We start from the raw sequence: 10,345 nt of genomic DNA on the forward strand, positions 1-10,345 counted from the left end.
AGTTTGGGTTTATTTCCTGAAAAATAAAAGTGATGTTTTCTTAAATTTCAAACAATGGAAAGTTTTGATTGAGAAGCAAACAGGAAAACAGGTTAAGCGGCTTAGAACAGATAATGGTTTGGAATTTTGTAATGATAAATTGATCGAATTTTGCAAGAATGAAGGAATTACTCGACATCGTACTGTGAGAATGACACCTCAGCAAAATGGTATGGCAGAAAGGATGAATAGAACTCTTTTGGAAAGGGCTCGTTGCATGATTTCAAATGCTGGGTTGACAAATGCCTTTTGGGCAGAAGCTATCTCTACAGCTTGTTATATTGTCAACCGAGCTCCTTCTGCACCTTTGAACTTTAAGACTCCAGAGGAAATGTGGTCAGGTACTCCTGTTAATTATTCTAATTTAAAGATATTTGGTTGCCCTGCATATATGTATGTAAATGATGGAAAATTAGAGCCAAGGGCTAAAAAGTGCATTTTCCTTGGGTATGCATCTGGGATGAAAGGATACCGACTATGGTATCCTGATCCCACGGCACCAAAATTTATAATTAGCAGAGATGTAACCTTTGATGAATCCTCTATGTTACATTCTAGAAAAGAGTCTTCTAGTTCTTGTAATACAGATAAAGGAAAGAGTACACAGAACCAGGTGGAGATTGAGATTGGCATTCCTTCTGAGCCAAGCTCATCAACTTTGGAGCAAAATATAATTGAAACTCCTGAAGTTGAGACAGAAGCTGAAATTCTTGAAGTTGAACCAGAAGAAGAGGAGTATTCTATAGCCAAACATAGACTAAGAAGAGAAGGTAAACAACCATTAAGGTTTGGATATTATGTTGCATTTGCTTTTTCAGTTGCACAGGAAACTGAAGAAATTGGAGAACCATCAAAATATTTAGAAGCAGTTTCTGGTGCTGACTCAACCAAGTGGCTGATTGCAATGAATGAAAAAATTGAGTCTCTCCACAAGAATGGTACTTGGTCTCTTGTGAAGCTGCCATCAGGAAAAAGAATTGTTGGTTGCAAATGGGTCTTCAAGAAAAAGGATGGCATTCCAGGGGTTGAAGATGCGAGGTATAAGGCACGATTAGTTGTAAAGGGCTATAGTCAGGTACAAGGAGTTGATTTTAATGATATTTTCTCACCTGTTGTTAAACATAGCTCTATTATTGTCTTGCTTGCCTTCGTTGCCATGTATGATTTGGAATTAGAACAACTTGATGTTAAGACAACTTTCTTACATGGCGAACTTGAGGAACAAATATACATGCATCAACCCGAAGGATTTGAAATTGAAGGAAAAGAAGATCATGTTTGCTTGTTGAAGAAATCCTTGTACGGATTAAAGCAGTCTCCAAGGCAATGGTATAAAAGGTTTGATTCCTTTATGTTGGGTCATGGTTATTCGAGGAGCATGCATGATAGTTGTGTTTACTTCCAGAAGTTAAATGCTTGTTCATTTGTGTACCTATTATTATATGTTGATGACATGCTCATTGCTGCTAAGGATTTAACAGAAATTCACAATTTAAAAAGTCAGCTGAAAAGTGAATTTGAGATGAAAGATTGGGAGCAGCTAAGAAAATCCTTGGCATGGAGATCAAAAGAGATCGAAAAGCTAACAGGCTATTTCTGACCCAGAAGAAGTACTTAGAGAAAGTCTTGGAAAGGTTTGGCATGAAAGATGCTAAACCAGTTAGTACCCCTCTTGCTGCTCATTTTAAGTTATCAGCTACTCAGTTCCCGTAGTCAGAGGAAGAAGAGAGGTACATGGCACATGTTCCTTATTCCAGTGCAGTCGGTAGTATTATGTATGCAATGGTTTGTACACGTCCAGACATTTCACAAGCAGTGAGCGTGGTAAGCCGGTATATGGCTTGCCCTGGTAAAGCACATTGGCATGCTGTGAAATGGATTCTCAGATACTTGTGAGGTACTTCAAACACATGTTTGGAGTTTGGGAGAAATACTAACACTTTGATTGGTTTTTTAGACTCAGATTATGCAGGTGATCTTGACAAAAGAAGATCACTGACAGGCTATGTATTTTGCATCAGGGGTTGCGCTATTAGTTGGAAAGCTACATTACAACATGTAGTAGCTTTATCTACTACCGAAGCAGAATATATGGCAGTGACCGAGGCGATCAAAGAAGCTTTATGGTTGAAGTGACATTCACTTGAGGTGGTATTGCCATTTTCTGTGATAGTCAAAGTGCCATTCACTTGACTAAAGATCAAATGTATCATGAGAGGACGAAGCACATTGATATAAAGTATTATTTCATCCGAGAAACCATTGCTGAAAGAAAAGTCTCTGTTCAGAAGATCAACACTAGAGACAATCCTGCTGACATGTACACAAAACCTCTTCCAGTATCCAAGTTCAAGCTTTGCCTGAACTTGATTGGCATTTATGAAGAATGATTTTGCCCATAGGGGTTTTTGCGGAGAAGGTGGAGCAAATTTACTATAAGCCGAAATTAGGCCAAGGTGGAGATTTGTAATATGGTCAAATTTTTATGACATTTGCCATGACATAATATCCATTATAAGGCCAAGGATTTCTTGCTATAAATAGAGGAGTTTCTCCTCATTTGCAAACATACCAATTCAAGAGATTTTCACTCTTGTCTTTCTTTCTCCTCCTTTATTTCATTATAGAGTATTTTGTAAGAGAGTGAGTGTTGGGAAACACTTGTGTGAACCCTTTCTTTGGAGTGATCTTGCGAGGTTATTCTCTTGAGGTATTTGGGATTAATTAGAGTATTTACTCTAATTTTGTACTCTCTTTTGTACTCTTGTTGGTATAGTGAAATTGCTCATCTCCACTTGTGGACGTAGGTCACCTTGACCGTACCACATTAAATTTGTGTCTTCTTTATATTCTTTAATTGCCGTTATTATCAACTTCCATTGTCTTTGTTATTATCATTATACCGTTGTTTGGCTAAATTCCGCACTACCCGGATTCCCAATCCTAACAACTCCGTTGTTGTCTCCAAGTAACCTTCAACTTTTTCATTTCTTGTTTCCCCTTATCTTCACATCACAACTTCGAATTGTTTCTCAAGATACTTTAACCCGAGCTCACGATATAGACTCCACCATCGAGGCCACAACCATTACTCATCTGTCGGCGACCATCGTGATTATGGAGGATGCGAATCACCCTCCCTTACTAGGAAAGGCAGGGCTACCAAATCCACCAAGATTTCGACGAAGATGGAGGGAGAGAGGTCATCATCCCCTACCAACAAAGGCAGAGTTGTTCAGGCTAACACGATCATAGCGGAGTTGAAACAAGTCCCTGCCAAGAGGGGCAAGGCTGCCAAAACCTCTGACGAAGGCAATAAAGAACACAACTTGCCAAAACTTACAGAGGTTCTCCCAAAGACGACCAGTTGCATTGGTCCCTACATCTCCCACAAGAGCAATTGAGACTTTTCAGCTGGCTTAAAAGGAAAAGCACCTTCCGGCCGTCCTGAAAGATTGCATGTGGGAAAAAAAGGTTCAGCTATTTCTACCTGAAGCAAACGAGAACATAACCACCTATCGGGAGGGTTTCTCATATGTGTTCACATACCCACTCACTCAGGTTTAAGCCGGCCATAGATCCAGTAGTAAAGGACCTTTGCAAGGCATAGAACATTTGCTTGGGTCATCTAGGACCAGATGTGTAGCGAGAAGTCACATGTATGAGGTTTCTTGCTAAAAAGGTGCGAGAAATTTTCACTTTCAAGCACTTCATCCAAATTTACTGCCCCAAGATTACATTGGGTAGATGATAACATTGGCAAGTTGGGGCACTCGCGTCCGTCTTGCTAATACAGATGATGATTTCGATCCCAAATGGTATGAGAATGGCCTCCCCTTCCTGGAGAAGTGGAATTTCAAATGTAAGTTCTTCCCCTATTTTCTCATGTTTCATTTCACCTTCTTAGATTAAGACCTTCTAACTTTTATGATGAACAACTACTCTGACCTCTGTCACTGGTGCACTACCGAATATAGAGGAGTGGGTCGTCAATATTTTAAAGTCGATTACCATGTATGTGAAACATGGAAAGCGATCTCTGTCATTAAAAGATGAGAGTCAAAAAATCATGGTAGGGATATTTCAACTCCAGTGTATTTTAACTTCTATTTCTTGTTGAAATTCATGACACTCTCATTCTACTGCTCCAGGCGCGAGGCCGAAGATATCATCAGCCCAGATTGAGGTCCTGGATCTTGAGATCCCATAGGATCTTGTCCAATGATCAACCTTGATGAAGAGGAAAGCCGTTAAGGAGGGACATTCCATCCCCAAACCCGAGAAGAAGAAGAGTTCTAAAAAGGGAACTTAGGAGAAAGAGGATCACGTTAATCCTCGTATACTGCCTCCAGTCACCCTCTCCAAGCTCCGGGATGAGCCTGAGGCGGATGAACTTCTGCACACTCTCACTCCTCCTACCATTCTTGTTGAAGACAATGACTAGCCGAAATCACCCTTGAAGTGGAGACCCAACAAAGAACTAATGGTGCCAAAGGAAGAAGCTATGGCACTTTGGCGCGAAGTCTTTGGCGAGTCAAGTAAAGCCTTTCCAAAACGGTCAAAGTTTTCGGAACATGGTTCCGCAGGATTCTAGGCAGACCCATACTGGGTATCCTGCCCTAAGGTACCCCAGTGCCAGAAACTCGAAGATTTCACTACCCAAAGAGGCAGGTGCTGGTAGAAATTCCTTCGTATGTGAACGTCTTCCGGAGGCCCAAGAAAATTGTTTAGTGGTTCAAAGATTTTATCGAGCCTCTAGAATGCGAATACATAGATAGGGCTTTGACGGAAGCTCTGGAAAACCACGTAATGTAATCAGGGTTCAAGGTGTGTTCCTAAACATCTCATTTTTTGTCGATTTCTGCCTCTTTTTTTGTTTTGCTAATATCCTCTTTTTTAGGTCAACCTGTTAGCAATAGAATTACTTGCTAGGACCACGATAAACATTGTTGTTAGGCTCGAGAAAGAAGAAAGATCAAGAGGTTGACACAAACCATGACAGAGAGAGACTCGGAAAATGAGTCTATGTCCTCAGAAATCAGAGAGGCTTCTAAAAGGATCTGTCAGCTACAACAGGATAAAGAGGCCCAAGATCTCAAGTTTTCCCAATAGTTCAGAGAGATGAATTAGAAGGTAGAGGACCTTGAAGTCATCATCCATAGAAATAAGGACCAACACATTAGTTTGGTGGAAGAATGGAGCAAGACTATCTCTGAAAGGAAGTCCATGAAGGATCGGTGTCGGGAGCTATTTGAAGAAGTAAACGAGCTAAAAGGGGCTCTGGAAATCTATGAGGCAAAGAAGAAAAAAATTCTTGTCCTAATGGGCTGGCATAACCTCGGAGTTAAAGATGGCTAGTATTGAGGTAGACAAAAAGTACGCCAACCTACTGGTTCGTCAGAAAGACCTCTACAAGGTTCGTTTTAAGGGTTTCTACTTGGATGAGGAGATTTCCAAGGTGGATGAGATTATTGAGAAGGCGAAGCCCACGAGCTTTTATACATCTGATGTAATTATGGCCAATATTTTGGCTAATAAAGTCCATCTCACATATGCATAAACATCTTTGCAAAGTGTAGACTTTGTTGGCAATATTCTTTGGGACCCAAAAATATTGCATTGTGTGTTGGATATCATTTGCACAAGTTGTGTCTCTTCTTTTACACCTAAGAGGCCAAGACTTTTTTGCCTATAAAAGGGAAGGCCATTAGTTCATTTTAGACACACCAACAAGACTTGAGTCTTCATTTCTTGTTTCTTCCTTTCCTTCTTTATTAAGAGTGTTTTATATGAGAGTTAAGTGTTGGGAAATACTTGTGTGAGCCATTTCTTTGGAGTGATCTTTTGAGGTTATTATCTTAGGGTATTTGGGATTAATTAGAGTATTTACTCTAATTTTGTACTCTCTTCTATACTCTTATTCGTATAGTGAAATTGCTTCTCTCCGCTTGTGGACGTAGGTTACTTTGACCGAATCACGTTAAATTGATGTTTTCTTTATCTGCTTTAATTGCCGTTGTTATCAACTTCCATTGTCTTTGTTATTGTTATTATACCATTGTTTGGCTAAATTTTGCACTATCCGGATTTCCGATCCTAACATCTGATGACTTCAAAAAGCCTTGGGATGATACAAAGAACTAAATGAAGATGTTATCCCCGATTCAGCCTGCTAAAGTCCTTGGGAATGGGGGGGGGGGTAATAAAACGCACCCTTCGCCTCCAATTCTTCTGGTTGCACCTTCTTTATTTCTCCCTTCCTCCTCCCAAGCACCTCTTCCAGGATCAAGGGGTCTATGGGGGCCTTTTTGTAAAGAATATTTGTTTTGTATATATTGTGGGGCTTTTGTGTCTCTGGCAATAAATAGCAAGTTTAATTACGCCATATGTTTTGCTTTTTGCATATTCGCATGTTATAATTACTGCATTCTTATAGCTTAACGCAACCTAGGTAGTTTCTAGGATGAACTCACCGAATGACTATGAGAGTGGTTAAAGTTGCCTCCTAGGTCTTTTTACTATTTTTAGCGCCTATGGAGAAGACGTCTCCTCTTCAGTTTGGGGCGTAAGTTATTTGGAAAAACTGCCAAGTCTTTGCCTTTCAAGATTGTTTATCTGGGAGAAAGGGCTTGTAGAATAGCCTGAGGACCAGTGTATAGGGAATTTTTCCTAAGTAATTTTGTAGACATTTAATAAGGGCGAAGTCTCCAGACCTAGGCATTTCTTGAGATAATCCATCTCCGGACTAAATAGTCCCAGGTTGGTCCATCCCCTGTCTGGATGATCTCCAGTCATGGGTGCTGAATACGATCATCGGACTTGTCCCCGATCACAGGTACTAAGTGCGATCTTCCCACAAAAGAGCTTAGCTTTATAAAGCTATTTTCATCAAGAATTAGCCATCAATCGAGCCTGTTACTTTGATACAGATATCATTGTCCCCCTATTTTTTGGGTGCTTTATAGGGGGTACCGATAAATCTTGACATATATCTTTTCCTAACTAGAGATCTTGGCAGTAAAGATTGCTCTTTCATATCCCCAAGATGATGTGATTTGATATGTGATTGATGAGACGTGTGCAATCTCTTATTAATGCTCGCGGTACGTGGCCAGATATCATAGGATCTGCTGTTGGTGGCAGTTTCTTAGGCAATGATGGTTACTTTTAGTGATTGATGTGAGCCTGACTCTAGGGGTTTTGGCTTTGATTTTTGTCTATATATACGCATGAATAGCACCATCTCTTCTGCCTTTTTTTTTTGCTTTGCTAGCTTTCCCACTTTGTTTCTTCCTTATTTGTTGTGTTAGCTTTCTTACAAAGTGCTACAGATTTACAAGATATTCACCATGCTGCCTTGTTGCAAAGTGCTATGGATTCACGAGATATTCACCATGTTCTTCCTTACTTCTTGTGTTAGCTTATTTGCAAAGTGCTATGGATTCACAAGACATTCACCATGTTGCAGCTGCCGTCTTAGTGGCTCTATCTATTGTGGTGGCGGAGCCCTCTAGTAAGGTGGCCGAGTCTAATCTTTGCAAGAGTAAGAGGGTGGCAAAGGTTTCTTTGAGTAAAAGGGCAAATACTAATGTTGAACCCACTGTTTCAGATATCATACCAAAGCAGGGCGGCAGTGGGGCGGAGGGTGGTGCATGGAACAACACGACGTACCCTATTGGCACCTTGAATTTTCTTGTGAGATCAGACTATCTTCCTCTAGTAAAGGAAAAATGTGGCTAGGATCACATAAATGTTCAAGCTCCCTTAGTTTCTAAGCAGATCATTAGCTACAGAGAAGGTTTGTTTTCTTGTATACCTATCTTTTTACCTTGAAGTTTAACCCTATGGTAGATTCCGTAATCTTAGATCTTTGTTGGAAGTTTAATGTCACCTTGGCCCAGGTTGGCCCGACAATCTGGAGGTTTGTGGCTTGTTTCCGCCATCTGTCGAATCTATTCGGAGTAAGTTTTTCTCTTCAACATATCCTTCACTTGCATTTCCTGGAGCTATACAGAGGATGTGATATCATTGTTTCTAACCAAAGCACATGAAAGATCATAGATACTGAGGATGATTTTGATAAGGGATGGTATGATCACTTTGTGGCTGTCTTACTCGGGAGTTTACCCAACTTGTGAGGAGATCCTTCCCGGAGAGGTGGAATGGCAAGCGTAAGTACATTGTTTTTCTTCTGAAATTTCCTTTTACCATTCATCTTACTCAGTCTTTGAAATGCAGTCGCTCTTAGCACGCTTTGAGAGGTACCCCATATTGAGGAGTGGGTTAAGAAGATCTTATCTTTTTCTCTACTACACGAAAGGTCTTGGAGGCACATCTCGGAGTTGCCGGATGGAGGCATCGAGGAAGCCTCTATCCTGGGCCTTGGTTTATCCTCGTTCAAGCGTTGCCTAGGAAAGGATTTAGGAGCTTTCAGCGGCCAGCCGCAGTAAGAAAAACTCTCAAGCAGATGCTCCGGTCAATAGCCCTACCAGCTTTCCCAGGAGAAGGACTCGATCCAGCTTTGTGAAGAAGCCTTCTCTGTCCCGGGATACCGGTCCTATCTTCATAGATATTGAAGAGACGGAGTCCCTAGTAATAGATTCTCAAGAGTTCTTGGAGGGTGGTCCCCATGTAGCGGAAGCACTGCTCATTCTGGAGATTCCTATATCTGATCCAACTCCGATCATAGCCCCATCAGCCTGAACTTCTCCCCAAGTTGGTCCCTCCATTAGCACCGATAAGCATTATATTACGGTGGAGGTTCCCAAGGGGATTGACTTACAAAAGTTGGAGGAGAAATCCACTTCCTATCTTGTGAGAGACATATTAAACTTCCCTCTCCGAGTATGTCTTTATATTGCATTTTATCTTATGCTCATCTTTAATTATAATATTCAAATGGTTTACGCTCTGTCAGTGCAGGCCAATTTGATGTCTCCCAACATATAGAGAGGACCCATTGTCATGAGGGAGTAATTGAGGAGCTAAACGATCATATCGAGGCTAGGAGAGAGCGTTCCGAGAAGGTAGTTTATGAGTCTCGGGCCAAGATAGCGGGGGAGGAGTTGGAGCGAGTAAGTATTGAGAAAGCCCAGTCTGCTAAGAGGATATTCCATCTCGAAACCTTGCTCGGCAAGAAGGTGATCCTCTTAGGTCGGGTTACCAAGGAGCGCATCACGCTAGTACCTAACCTTTGCCATGCGAAGGAGAGAGGAAGAACCCTTGAGGCGCAGCTTGAAGTTTTGAAGGTTAAGGATGAGAAGCTTAGACGTGAAAAAGATAAGATAGCCTCCGATTAGGGACTTTGAGATTCATTCCGAGCTTGTTCAACACTGCTTTGTTTTTGGAGTCCCGATTGTTTGTTCCAGTGATTCGGACTTGGAAAAAGAGATAAGAGATGCCAAAACGAGCATGGAATGACGCCTTACTGCAACTAGATTTAGATGACATTGACAATTACTCCTCCGAGGCGAAACCGAATCTGGATATGCCAGAGAACAATATGGGTCAGGGAGCTATTAATGTGCTCTCTTCCCTTGACTTCTCAGGTTACTCTTCCCTCGGGAACTCCATAGTATCTCCCATGGCTCCTTTGAATCCTTCAGTTGTCTCTCCTTCGCCGGATACCCAAGCAAGCATGTCATACTCTCCTTCTCCTAGTGGATGTTAACGAACCGTGCAGTGACCAATTTGGTTGAGTACTTTACTCTTTGTTTTTAGAAGTTTTCTTTTGGAAATCTTGTGAGTGTTCTGGGATACTCATTTGTTTTTGGGAGGTTTTTTTGGAAATCTCATGAGTGTTCAGGGATATTGATTGTTGTAATTCTTCGTGCTTTGAACAATTTACAAGCAATTTTTTGCTTTTATCTCTTATTAGAACCCCAAGGGTATTTTAGTTTCTTAATAATGTGAGTGGACTTCAGTGTATTCAACTCGTAATTGAAAGGTGTAGCACATGAGGGTGACATATCATCCTCTCTTTAGGCGTTATGTTAATTTTAAAGTGATGTAATTCGGATACCTCTTTGGGAGCACGTCCGTAGAGTAAAATGAAGATAATTCTTCAAAGGAATGTAATGTCATTGTAAAATATTTGTAAGGATCATCGGAGGGTGAAACCGCAGAAGGCCAAGCGTATAGTAGGAGACAACCAGATTATTACCTAGTGTTCACATATCCGACTTACACACTAGGGGACTATGCCTTCTGCAGGTCAAAATCACGAGGAAAAGCTCGGGATCCAAAACAGTCATCACTGAAGGTCAACCCCAATAAGATTGTAACATGAAGATGTCTACAAGGCACA

The 10,345-nt window shown here is 41.1% G+C and overlaps 1 long non-coding RNA gene across 16 annotated transcripts; it reads left to right on the forward strand.

The window, feature by feature from the left end:
- Positions 1-2,990: 2,990 nt before the first annotated feature.
- LOC104110359 (uncharacterized) lies at positions 2,991-9,905 on the forward strand. Of its 16 annotated transcripts, none has more exons than XR_011410800.1 (6): positions 3,909-4,111; positions 4,191-4,866; positions 7,460-7,557; positions 7,649-7,837; positions 7,941-8,883; positions 8,962-9,905. It is a non-coding gene; the product is annotated as an uncharacterized lncRNA (long non-coding RNA). The 16 variants fall into 16 exon arrangements; XR_001972041.2 differs by having other exon boundaries at positions 3,910-4,111; positions 7,508-7,557; XR_689441.4 differs by lacking the exons at positions 3,909-4,111; positions 4,191-4,866 and adding an exon at positions 2,991-3,901 and having other exon boundaries at positions 7,350-7,837; positions 7,941-8,210; positions 8,278-8,883.
- The last annotated feature ends 440 nt before the right edge of the window (positions 9,906-10,345 follow it).

This window comes from Nicotiana tomentosiformis, chromosome 9, assembly GCF_000390325.3.
Source record: "Nicotiana tomentosiformis chromosome 9, ASM39032v3, whole genome shotgun sequence".
Taxonomy (NCBI): domain Eukaryota; kingdom Viridiplantae; phylum Streptophyta; class Magnoliopsida; order Solanales; family Solanaceae; genus Nicotiana; species Nicotiana tomentosiformis.